The sequence below is a fragment of the Grammomys surdaster genome, unplaced genomic scaffold (genome assembly GCF_004785775.1).
Source record: "Grammomys surdaster isolate TR1022 unplaced genomic scaffold, NIH_TR_1.0 133, whole genome shotgun sequence".
In the NCBI taxonomy this organism is placed as follows: Eukaryota; Metazoa; Chordata; class Mammalia; order Rodentia; family Muridae; genus Grammomys; species Grammomys surdaster.
Window position 1 is genome coordinate 11,338,325 of NW_021604591.1, and position 12,295 is coordinate 11,350,619.

General features: G+C 33.5%; 1 pseudogene; it reads left to right on the top strand.

Moving 5' to 3' along the window:
- The first annotated feature begins 11,070 nt into the window (after window positions 1–11,070).
- LOC114616996 lies at window positions 11,071–12,063 on the top strand (annotated as a pseudogene).
- Window positions 12,064–12,295: the final 232 nt, after the last annotated feature.

Sequence of the window (12,295 nt, forward strand, 5' to 3'; positions counted from 1 at the left end):
GGGAGGTGAGGGGAGGTGAGGGGAGGGTAGGGGAGAGGAGAGGAGAAAATGAAAGAAAAGGAAAAAATAAAAGAATCCTTAAAAGAATGCTGATTTTGAAGTAATCTTTTAAAATACAGAGTAATATGTAATGTGGCTGAAACAATGTCTCAACAATTAAGAATTGGTGCTGATTTTGAAAAGAACATGAATTCAATGCCCAGTACCTATACCTTGCAACTCACAATGGCATATAACTTGAGTTCAGGAGTACCTGACACTTTTGCCTTCCATGGGAATTATCACTCATGTGTACAGATACACACCAACAAACATATAATTAGAAATGTATTAAAATATAAAATATATCACAGTAGATATGACAGAAAGACAAGAAAGTGGGAGGATTTGTAACATTTAAGGGAAACATGTTCAAAAAAAATAGTTATAGGCCAGGTTGGTTGCACACATTTCAACTCTGGGGAGGTTGAGACAGGGGAATTCCCAGTTTGAGACTAGCCTTTTTACATGGAAAGACTCCGTAACAAAACAAAATCACAGAAAGAACACCATAGCTTCCTTCTACATTTCTAATTACTTTCCTATGAGACACTTTTAACATGTTAAATTTTATTGAGTCTTTATTTCTCCAAACATGTGAATGTAAATGTGCATCAGTTAAACTAGCAAACAAAGAGTGCATCTTTTACTTTGCTCAAAATTTAATGCTATAATAAGCCCAGATTTTGAAATTCAATGTAAAAACCATTACAATTCTGTAACAAAGTTATATCAACAGAGTAACTATGATCTTCTTTAAAACTTCTTGTAACCTTAGTTGTGTTAACAAATATCTTATACCAGATAGGGAACTGTTTTCAAGCAAATGCTGATCATGATGATTACACTGAAGACAGGATTGGCAAATCTGTATGTTCATTATGGATGCTTTCAGGAGTATGGTAATATACCCAGAGAACATGGGGTCTCAAACAGTTGTCCTAAGGCAAAGCTAACCCCATTTTGTATGAGAACTCACAGAATCTCTGTCCATAACTCTCTACAGATCCTGCAGTTGCCAGAAATCTTGAGTTTCCTCTAGCAGCTGAATACTACTTTCATAACTTTGAAGAAACTATGTTTCATTTTGTTTTGTTTTTGGTTGGTTGGTTGGGTGGGTGGGTGTCTGTCTGTCTGTGAAATCCATGTGCTGATATCAGGCAATGAGGAGGGTCACAGGAGGTTGACTTAGGTGAAGAAGACTCGAGAAGAAACCTCTAAGGTATCTTTTATTTACCAGTACTCAGGCTGTCAGGCAAAGAACTACAAGCAGGTCCCATGTACATACTGCCACAGAAGTATGACACAAGGAAAAAACAGACATACATATAGACCATCACACAGGCATATAAACACATGTAAGCAAGTTAGCGAAGTTAAGATATTCAGGATTTTGACCTCAAGGACACTTATACAAAATCACACAAAATGACCTTTTATTAAAATAGTAATGTTATAGTTTGCATCACTATTTTCTTTAGCATTCACCAGATATCTGGTGTGAGCCATTTCCTGCTTACTCAAAATACCAAGATGTCATATGTTAGGTATGTTTTGCTGAATCATGAAGAATATCCATATTAATGCTATGTTGTTCGAACAGAAATAGGTCCTTCAGTCTGTTTTATTCTCATGAAACAATTTGACAAGCATTAGTTCATATCACATATTTCTTAATTCACTTTTATCTTTATTTGTTGATTCTTAAATATTTCTTAATTCTTTCTTAGTTGACTATGAAACTGTCAGGCCCTAGGTTTTCCCTTGGTGGGGAACATGCCCCTAATTCAGTATCATTAGTTCCCATTGGCCTGTTCCTCTTCTGACTCATTGTGGCACTTTTCTTTTAAGATAAATATATCTCGTTCTTGTTTTCTATTTCTGCTGAAATATCTAATTTGCTCATATGTTTGTTCATTCTGTGATGTCCTTTGATATTTGTATATGACTGCTGCAATGTCTTATTAATTATCTCGTATTCTGTGAGCATCCAATATCTAGTCAATGTCTGCCTTTCTGGTTTAACTTTTCAAGCAGTGGTCTCCATTGTGTTTTCTTTTGCATTGTTCTGGTTTTTTTCTCCTTTTCATTGTATCTGCCCCAATCATTATTTTTTCCCCTTATTCAGTGTGGCATTTGTTTGTTCTCACTTTCAAGTTTCTTGGGAATCACTGATAAATTTCCATTCTGTTTGAGTTATTTCTAATTTCATGCTGTGTAGGCTAACTTGCTTTTTAGTGCTGCTCTCTGCAGATCCTATCAACTTTGTTATATTGTTCCCATCCTGCTCTAAGAGCTTTTTAAAATTTCCCTTTTGATTTATTACTTGATCAATTGACATCCATAACTACATTCTTTAATTTTCATCTACATTTTTTCTCATTTCCGCTACTATTTAGGACAAGGGAAAGCACTGGATATTGAATAGAAACTCTCACAAGGTTGAATATTATCAGCTCTTAATAGAATTTTGTTGTTCTCAATTTTTTTCTAGTTGGTTTATAGTTTTGTTGCTTTGGTTTTGAAAAAAATACCTAGGCGTGAGTTCATCTTTTAACATGTTAATATTTGTTTTGTGACATAAAAGATGATTTATTCCCATGAATGTTCTGTGTTTTCCTGACACAAATGTCTCTCAGTATATACTACATAGAAGGCACTTAATATTTCTGTATAGATCATTAAATGGAGGATTCACTGCCCTTGATCTTAATTAGCTGACTTCTTTCAAATTTCCTTATTATGAAAGTAGGCTTTTAAGGTCTCTTTCCCCTACAAACATCACAGGGAATGCATCCACTCTTTTAGAACTATTATGCACTAATGTATGTGCTTAAGTATGAGAACTGGAGTTCATTTCCCTATTGCTAAATGTGCCTTTTCATTATATAATAGCTTTATGTATTTCTTGTGGCATGTTTTTAATGGATATTTTATATGATATTTTTATGGGTAGTTTTGCATTCTTTTAGGTTCAATTCATGTGAAATATCTTCTTCCATCTTTTTTCAAAATCAAGGTCACAAACATAGGAAAGGAAAAATAGCAATAAGAAAACTCGCCTTTCATATGTGACTTTTACAATTTTATATGATAACCAGTTATGTAATATTTGCAGCAAATTGATATATTTATTTTTTTGTTCAACCTTCCTGTCAAAAACAGTTGTAATTGGTATACCAGTTTCACAATATCAGCACCTATCCTTACCCTGAATTTGTTTGTATAATTCTTCATACCCATGAACTTCTTGACTCTCATTTTCTTCTTTCACGCTGACATTTTTATTTAGTTTGAGGATTTCTGTTCAGGCCTTCTCAAAGGAAAAGTCTAATAAAAGCTATTGTATTATCATCTGTTTATGCATTAAAGTATTCATTTTGTTTCATTTTTAAAATAATTTTTTGCTTAGGAAATACCATTTAACACAACTTTTTGCATTCTCCTCAAGTGTTATTGAATTCCACATACCTATCTCTTGATCTGTATGATATAATATCATTTCCCTTCTTGTTTCATGGACTATTTGTGGACTTTATTTCATGTCTTTTCCTCCTTCAGCCTAAGTGATGTTAGAGTTATTGGCATGTGTTACCATACTTTAATGCTTATATGAGACTATCTTTTGGCACATTGTTTGTTAGTAATGTTTTCTTCTAACTTTGGATATCAATGCAAAAATTACATAAAGTACAATTTTAATGCTTTAGTGTCTCATAGATTGTTATAAACTTGACAAACTCCTTTAAAAGAAAGTTCTTTTGTCACCTCCATGGAGCAACTAAAATTTAAGTTATGAATGTGTGTGTGTGTGTGTGTGTTTGTGTGTGTGTGTGTATGTGTATGTGAGTGTGTGTGTATGTGTACGCATCATATACATATACACATATACATATATATGCATACATACATATATACATATGACTTTTTATTCAGGATTGCATATTACATAGGGTCTGTAACTTTTGCTGGGATGACTACAAGGTTTAGAATGTGTTATAGTTAACTAGGAACTGAGGGACAGAGAAGGTGAAAGGGTTAATGCTTCACAAAAGAAAATGAACCTTAAACTATTGCCAATCCCTGAAGATAAAAGCTATTTCTGTCTCATGTAAACAGGGATGTTTGGATGTGAGATGAGTTAGGAAAGAGATATCAGTAATATTGTTACCTACGGCAGTTTACGTTGACTTGAGAATCTGTGATCATTAAGAGAATGCTCAGTTACTGAGAAAAATGTACAGATAAGGCATTTCAATGTCTTATATTTCTGTATACACTCATGGTTTTTCTCTTTTAAGACTTCATCAAAATAAACTATTGAAAATAAGATAAAAGAAAGGAGATGAACATCTCTACATAAGTACTGTATAGTCTCACAATCTGTATTTTGAAAGATATGTAGCTAGTAATGAGGGAGTAGAAAAATGTAGCAATGGCTGTTTTATGGTCTTTTGTAGGATTATTTTTTATTGGATATTTTATTTACATTTCAGATGTTATCCCCTTACTCCATCCTCCTCTGCCCAGGAACCCTCTATCCCATCCTCCCTCCTCCTGCTTCTATGAGGATGTGCCCCCACATAACCCTCCACTCCCACTTCCTCACCCCTGAATTTCCCCATACTCAGCGTCCAGCCTTCATTGGACCAAGGATCTCCTCTCCCACCTATGCCTGACAAGGCCATCCTCCCCTACATATACAGCTGGAGCCATGGGTCCCTCCCTATGTACTCCTAGGCTGGTGGTTTAGACTCTGGGAGCACTGGTTGGTTGATATTGTTGCTCTCATGGGGCCACAAACCATCTTCAGCTCCTTCAGTCTTCTCTCTAACTCTTCCATTGGGAACCCCTTGATCAGTTCAATGGTTTGGCTCAGCCATTAAAGGCTAAGCTCACAACCAAAAATATAGGACTATTTCTATACTGTCTAAAAAATTGAAAATACAGACATGTTTTGTTTCTGCCATACATTCTATTTCATCAAATGGAATTTTGCTTTACTAACTGTCACTATGCCTTTGGAGAAATCCCAAAGATAAAATGGAAAATTCTCGCATGCAAGAGACATTTGCTATATTTTTGTGTGAATTGAAGAAATATAATTTAATAATTCATATGTCTGCTCAAGAGAGTTTTCTAGCAAGATGTTTTAGATTAGAGAATAATTAATTTAAATAGATTCTCTAATATCTTTCCAAAGAAAATAAGGCAATTTTCTTATATTTGACACAAATTAAGAAGAAAGTTATGTTCAAAGTGTCAAATTTAATGTACATTTAAAATTTAAACTCCCCCTTTCTCCCTTTGTTCTTCACTTCTCTCCCTAACTTTCTATGATACTCCTTCCCTTAGAATTTCTAGAAGAAAGCTCCTTAAAGTTTGTTTTATCCACTTATTTTTATAGTTTGTGGTTTTTTTGTGAACTAAAAAATAATAATTTTATTAATTTCTTGTAAATTTCATACACGTAAAAACTATACTTTGGTTGTATCGCCCCTCTCCAGCTTATCCATCATTCCAACACCTCTCCCTCCCAATGTTACATCCTCTTTTATTTGTTTGGTTATTTAACTCTGGAAGTCCAATTAGTGCTTCCTACTTAATTTTATATATATTTATTTACATATATGCATACACACACACACATATATATATATATGTGTGTGTGTGTGTGTGTGTATGTGTATGTGTGTGTGTGTATGCATATATGTGTGTGTGTGTATGTGTGTGTGTGTATGCATATATGTGTGTGTGTGTGTGTGTGTGTATTGTCATTAGACATAGGGATATTCACCATGGTATGTCCTGGAGTGTAGTGATTTTTTAAACACTCATGTGGGTTCTTCAGTATTCTGACTTCTCTAGTGAGAGTTTTCATGCTTTACTGATAATTTTATGTCCTTTCATTGTGTTAGTCCTCTACATTCATAAAATATAATACTTTCGGTAGAAGGGAACTCCAAGTTTCATAAGCTACAGTGTTCTATAGCTCTTCCTGGACTACAATAGACTTTCATGTTAGCCTTGATTTTTATGCTATTGAGAACATTGAGAAGTATCAGTATAATTCATGGGCTATTCCTCTATGGTAATTATTCTGACATTTTATGATAGTTATTTGGGATTTATGGAGAAAACTCACAGTAATAATTAAGCTCCATTTATATCAGAGTGTTGGAAGGTCACATTCAATCAATATACATCCCTGCTGACATAAATTGTGTTACTGATTAAAGTTGTTTTTCTGTGTAATATGCAGGGATAGGTTTAGAGAATAAATGTGATTCTAGCCTTCATTGTTATCTTGACTCTAATTGGAATCACTTAGGATAAAAAATCCAGAGTAGGTCCATGAGGATATTCTAAGAGAGCGTTAACAGAGAGTGAGCCTGTTCTGGATGTTGGTTGCAATATCCTACAGTCTGTGTTCCTCCACTGATATAAAGGTGAAACTGAATTGAGCATATTTGTTGTTCTTTCCTTCATAACTGCATATGTAACATGACCAGCTAGATGCTTAACACTTCTGCCATTATGCCACTAAGACAGAATGAACTTGTAATCAAACCTTAGTCAAGACAAACCTTTCCTTCAGTTATTTTTATCACCTATTTTGTCATAGCAACAAGCACAGTAACTAATGAAACTATATTAATCCGTTTCCTTGACTCTGTATAACACTATTCCCAGAATTGAAACTTTTGTTCCAGGAGGGGCATAAATTAAGACTTCTTAAGTAAACAGAACCCATAATATTAAGGAAGTAAATATCTCAAAATTCAAATATCCATTCTCAAGTTTACATAAGCATTAAAGAATATCATGTACAGGAGACTGTGACCTAAGGAGTTGGCTGAGAGTCCTACAGAAAGCACAGGAGATTCAGCTTTGTGAGCAATCACCCATGCTGCAGGGAGCATTGCAGTTATGCAGCTGCATTTTAGGCACCCTTGTAATTGTATATGACCTATATTCCTGTCATTAATCACAATAAACACACCAGCTCACCAAACTAGACTCCGGTGGAAGGCCTTTGTTAATCTGTTGCTGGATAGATAATCCTCAAAAGCCATTTGTTTTGTACATAATTGATTGGAATTCTACTCTTTTCCTGATAGTATTTAATTGAAACTTTAACTCAGTCATTTACAAATACTTGTTTTAAACTGGTTTATCAATTAATACCATAATATTTTTTATTGTTATACTTTCTGTTCAAATTATTGAAGCTCAAGCAATGAAAATCTTCTCTATTTGTTTCTGGGTTCTGATACGCCTTACTTATCTCTTAACCAGTTTGGTGAGTATTTTATTTTATTAATAATACAAAAAGCTTGAGATTCATATTGTATTTTCCATCCAAGTACTAGAATAGCTATGTTTTCAAAGCAAGGTCTAATTTTAAATCCTCAAAATTGTTATAATAATCAAATTCATAAATGACCTTAAATTATTTATAAAAGGAATTAATTATATTTCTGAAAATTCAGGAAACTTACATCACCAAAGCCCATCAGAGCTTATCTTTGCTAAAAGTTAGAAAGCAAATGTATGATTTTATGTGCATTTATTTGCTTCCTTGTCTTTTTCATTTTTACTGAAATTATTTTCCCATCTTCAATTATATTTTCTTTTATTCAAGGTGCCTCTTCTTTTCCATTTAATAAAAAATATGGAAAGGGCTTTAAAGTCTTTGTAAAAATGGCATTGCTAGCTCTCCTTTGCTCAAGAGTACTGTCAAAGGTAGAATTGTGCTTCAATTTCCATACTCTAGAAATGCAAATGACTTGTTTTAAGGCATATTACATTTGCTTTTCAAATAGGAGTCCCCAATTCAAACAGAACAGAGTAGGAGTCAGTTGGATATCTGAGAATTACAAACAACACTTAGCCTACCAGCTTAATATTGAATACAATTATGGTAAGCAGAAACATAAAATATCATCGAAATTTCCTCTCCAACATAGGGAAAAAATAAAAAAAAGTTAATGATAAGCCATCACTTCTGACAATGTTCTACAGTCGCAGTACCTTATCCTGCCTACAGGTTACTCATGTTTTATTCAAAGAATTGAACTCATTTTACCTCATAATAGGAAACAAAGAGAATACTAGTTATTTAAAGTCAAAGATCACTTTAAAATAAAAATTTATACATATTTATGAATCTCCTTCATACCCACTTCTCACATTTGAGTAAAAGTATCTACGAGAACAGTCAACTATTGGGAAATACATACGAGAGGTGGCTCATTTCCTCCACAGTCAGCACTAAATCTTGATTATAGAAAATATCCAAGGACCTAGAGTCCCTAAAATTGAAGATTCATGTAACATTAAAAACTTGTGTGGTTTTCCATTACAGAGAAAAACTTTGAAGTGAAAAAAAAACCTTATCAACCAAACTTTTATAATCATCAAAAAATTCATCCCAATGTTGAATGTAATTTAAAGATGGTATACTCATATCTCCTCTGTTTACCATTGTGATTTCAAGTGTAAGAATTTATCCTTTCTGGTCTGAAGTGTAGCAAAACTCCATCGGAAGAAACAGAATTTATTTTTGAACAAAAAAATTGTATAAGTTTAAGGCTCACAAAAGTAATGACAAACACTCATAATTAGCCTACATCCATACGAATACTAGGCTGGTTTCTTCATTATTACACATTGCTAAGAGTTTCACTCACACGACCCCTATAACATAAGAAACAAATTCATTGTTTGATATATATTTTAAAAAATAGATTATTTGAGAAATTTCATATATGCAGCACACACACACACACACACACACACACACACACTTCCTTTAGATATCACCTATATTAAAAATATCTTCTTCATGCCCTGTTACGATAGACATGAGTAGCAACAGTGATGGAAGCATAGCTTTTTCAAGTATGTGCCTTTTGATACTCATTGTCACCAGTACCATGTTACTCTACTTTTTTTTTTTAATCCTAGAGTGTTACTTAATTTTAAATTATCATATGTGGTCCTTTACTTCATTTTTTTTATTTTTCACAATGTATTAGTCTTCACATATACATAGCAGAGATGTCTCAGAGACTGAAAACATTTTCCATGACTTGGTACATTATATTGAATAGAGTAAGAAACTCAGAATTTCCTTTCCATGCATTTATAAACTCTGAAACACAAAGACACAAATGAGAACAAACAAAATTTAAGCATCTAATAGAGATGAGCTTGTTCAACAAGCCTGACATTCCGTGTATAGGAACTGCCTGCTGATAATACACAAGAGCTGTCAGACCCTAGAGGAAGTTTATATGTTCAACAAACAAATGTAAATTTCTTTCTTACTTAATGGCCTGAATTAAACTTGGCATTTATACTTAAAAATATAAAACTGTGGTCTTATAGACTCAGTAAAGTACAAAATCTGAACACAAAGGAGAGAAAAACAGATAACCCTAAACCAGTAGGATGAACATGACATTAATGGTAAATTTTGTGTTTGTTATAAAAGTCATACAATTCTGAAAGCAGATGAAGCTAAGAATTAATGAAAAGTTTCCATATATTAGTAGTATTTCTTTGAGCTTTTCTCCATTCAGGATGTATAGCATTTATTAAGTTGAAGTAGGGTCCCTCCAGTCCAATTCTCTCTAGAACTATTATCATGAAAGGTTAAATTTATTTTTATAATCAATTAATTTATAACTTTAAGAATCCTACTATATTGTTAGAGGTTTTAAAACACATGACAATTTTACCATTTTAATTACTGTGTCAATCATTACTTTATTTTAATTTTTTTAAATTTTGGGATAATATGATCATTAGAATATTTGACATTTGCCTACTCTCCATTTAATCTTTACCATTTACCTATCTTTATTTACTTTCAAACTCAAGGCCTCTGTTTTATGGAACTGTTGGGATGACAATTTGATTTCTATATTTAAATCCATTTATAAGACATGTTACATTTATTTGACTTATGTCTGTTGAACCATCCCTGCATTTCTGGGATAAAGCCAAAGTTTTATTTCTGTATTTAGAGTATAAGTATTTATTGAAAATAATTGATTCTTCATCCATTAGAGTTATTGACCTGTGGTATTCTTTTCTTGTTGTATCTTTGTTTGTTTGCTTGGAGCACTGGAACAATGCTTTATACAGGGAGTTTAGAGGCATTTCTGTTTTATGTTTTGAATAATCTAAGAAGCATTGATGTATTTCTTCTTTGAATATGTAATGAAAACCTGCTGTGAATCCATCTGGATCTGGGATTTACAAAAGAATTACATAGAAGACTAGCTCTCACTGTATCAAAAGGTGTTATTAAAGTTGCCAAGGGAGAGAAACAATAAATGATTCTACCAAACTGTAAAGCATAGGAACCACAACATTGATGGACCCAGCAATATATTCCCAGTGGTGATATCCCCAGTAGTGCAATAGTGGCGCTTTCATTGTGGGAGTTCACTAAAATTGAGTAATTGGACTCAAGACCCTCAAGACCATTCAAGACCCACTCAATATAAGGGAATTCATACAGGTACAATAAGTCTAGACAATTACTCATAGTCAGAGAGTACCCAGACTCAAAGGACAATCTCTTTTTTTTCTAAATAAATATAATTTCAAGCTGCATTCAATATATCTGTCCTTATGTGTAAGTAAACAGTGCTTTCACCTCTCACCAATTGATACATATACAATGTAACACAGCTTTCACCTCTCACCAACTGATACATATACAATGTAACACTAGAGGTTTATATGAAAATTCATATGTATCTTATATATTTTATTACATGTATTATAATTTATAAATTACATTATTATAAATACTATTATAAAATATGTATGTGACAGAATGCCTCAAAGATAGGATACATCCAACTCTCTGGAAAAAAGACAGGAAAGAGAGGTTGTTAAAGAGAGCAGTACAGTACTAGTCTGAGAGAAAGAGGCAGGTTGACAGGGACAGTTTTATAGAGACACATCTCTCCTTTTAGGTGGAATTGCTTAGTTGTAACTGTCCAGACTGTTATGGAGAGAATGCTGTTTTCATCAGCAATTCATACAGGAATAATGAAGGTGAAAATGTGTAAGTGAGACCAGGAAAACAAGACCTTGGGAATGAAGGTGATCCTAGCTGCATCACTTATGTTAATTTTTTTCTAACCCATTTCTAACCAAATGACAGAATAAAGAAACAGCCAAGTCATCATTTGCAGTTACTGTGTGATCTATAATTGACAGAAGAAAGAATACACACATGACAGACATGATGTAGACCAAAATAAGCAGTGGACATTTTTTTGTCATTGTGACTCACAACAATGCTATTAAACATATATCTGGAATTTATCTTTGTTGTTTGAACAAATAGACTTGAGTTTAAATATTCTGCATACTGTCACAACCATTAGGAGCTCAAATGAGCAACTATCCTGGTGTATCTGTAAAAGATTTTTTTTATAGTTATCTAATGCCTCTAGTTGCTGTATTCTTTGAACCTCCATTTCCACAATGATCCTTGAGGCTTTGAAGGGGAAGGATGTATTGTAGATCACTCATTTAGAAATGAGTATTCTCTGTGAAGGCTCTGGATCAGGCTGCAAGATGAGCCTGGGTCCATGACAGGTGAAATAGTGATTAGTTACTCAAGCTGCACAGATAATTAAGTAGCATAAGAGATTAGAACTCAGGTTTTCTGCATCCCAAGGTTGTTAAAAATTGAGTCTGTGGAAGCAAACCCCTAGTGACTTATTAAAGCAGATTATCGACCAGACACTTGTGGTGAAATTAAATTCTGGTGTAGATTATTGAGAGGTCCTGGCCTGCCTGGATGGCTACATGAATATAGCACTGGAACAGACAGAGGAGTATGTAAATGGACAACTAAAGAATATGTATGGAGATGTGTTCATTTGAGGAAACAATGTGCTGTACATAAATACACGAAGAGCCAGATGTGAAGACACCAGGAGGCACTGCGTTTCAGAGATGGATGGATGGCATCCTTTTTGGTTTTCTTAAGATCTTACTGATAGATGGTGGAGGTTTTGTTTTGTTCTGTTTTGTAATTGACATGGGAATAAGATAGAGGTATTACATTATAGATTGAATCTTAAGTTTTTCACATTTATGTTTCATTCTTTATTTTTTTTCTGCCTGTACAGAATGCTAAAATTATAAAACAGTTTGTTTCTGTAGGGAAAAAAAAAAACAAAAAGAAATGGAGTAGTCTGCAGTCTCTTATTCACTTCAC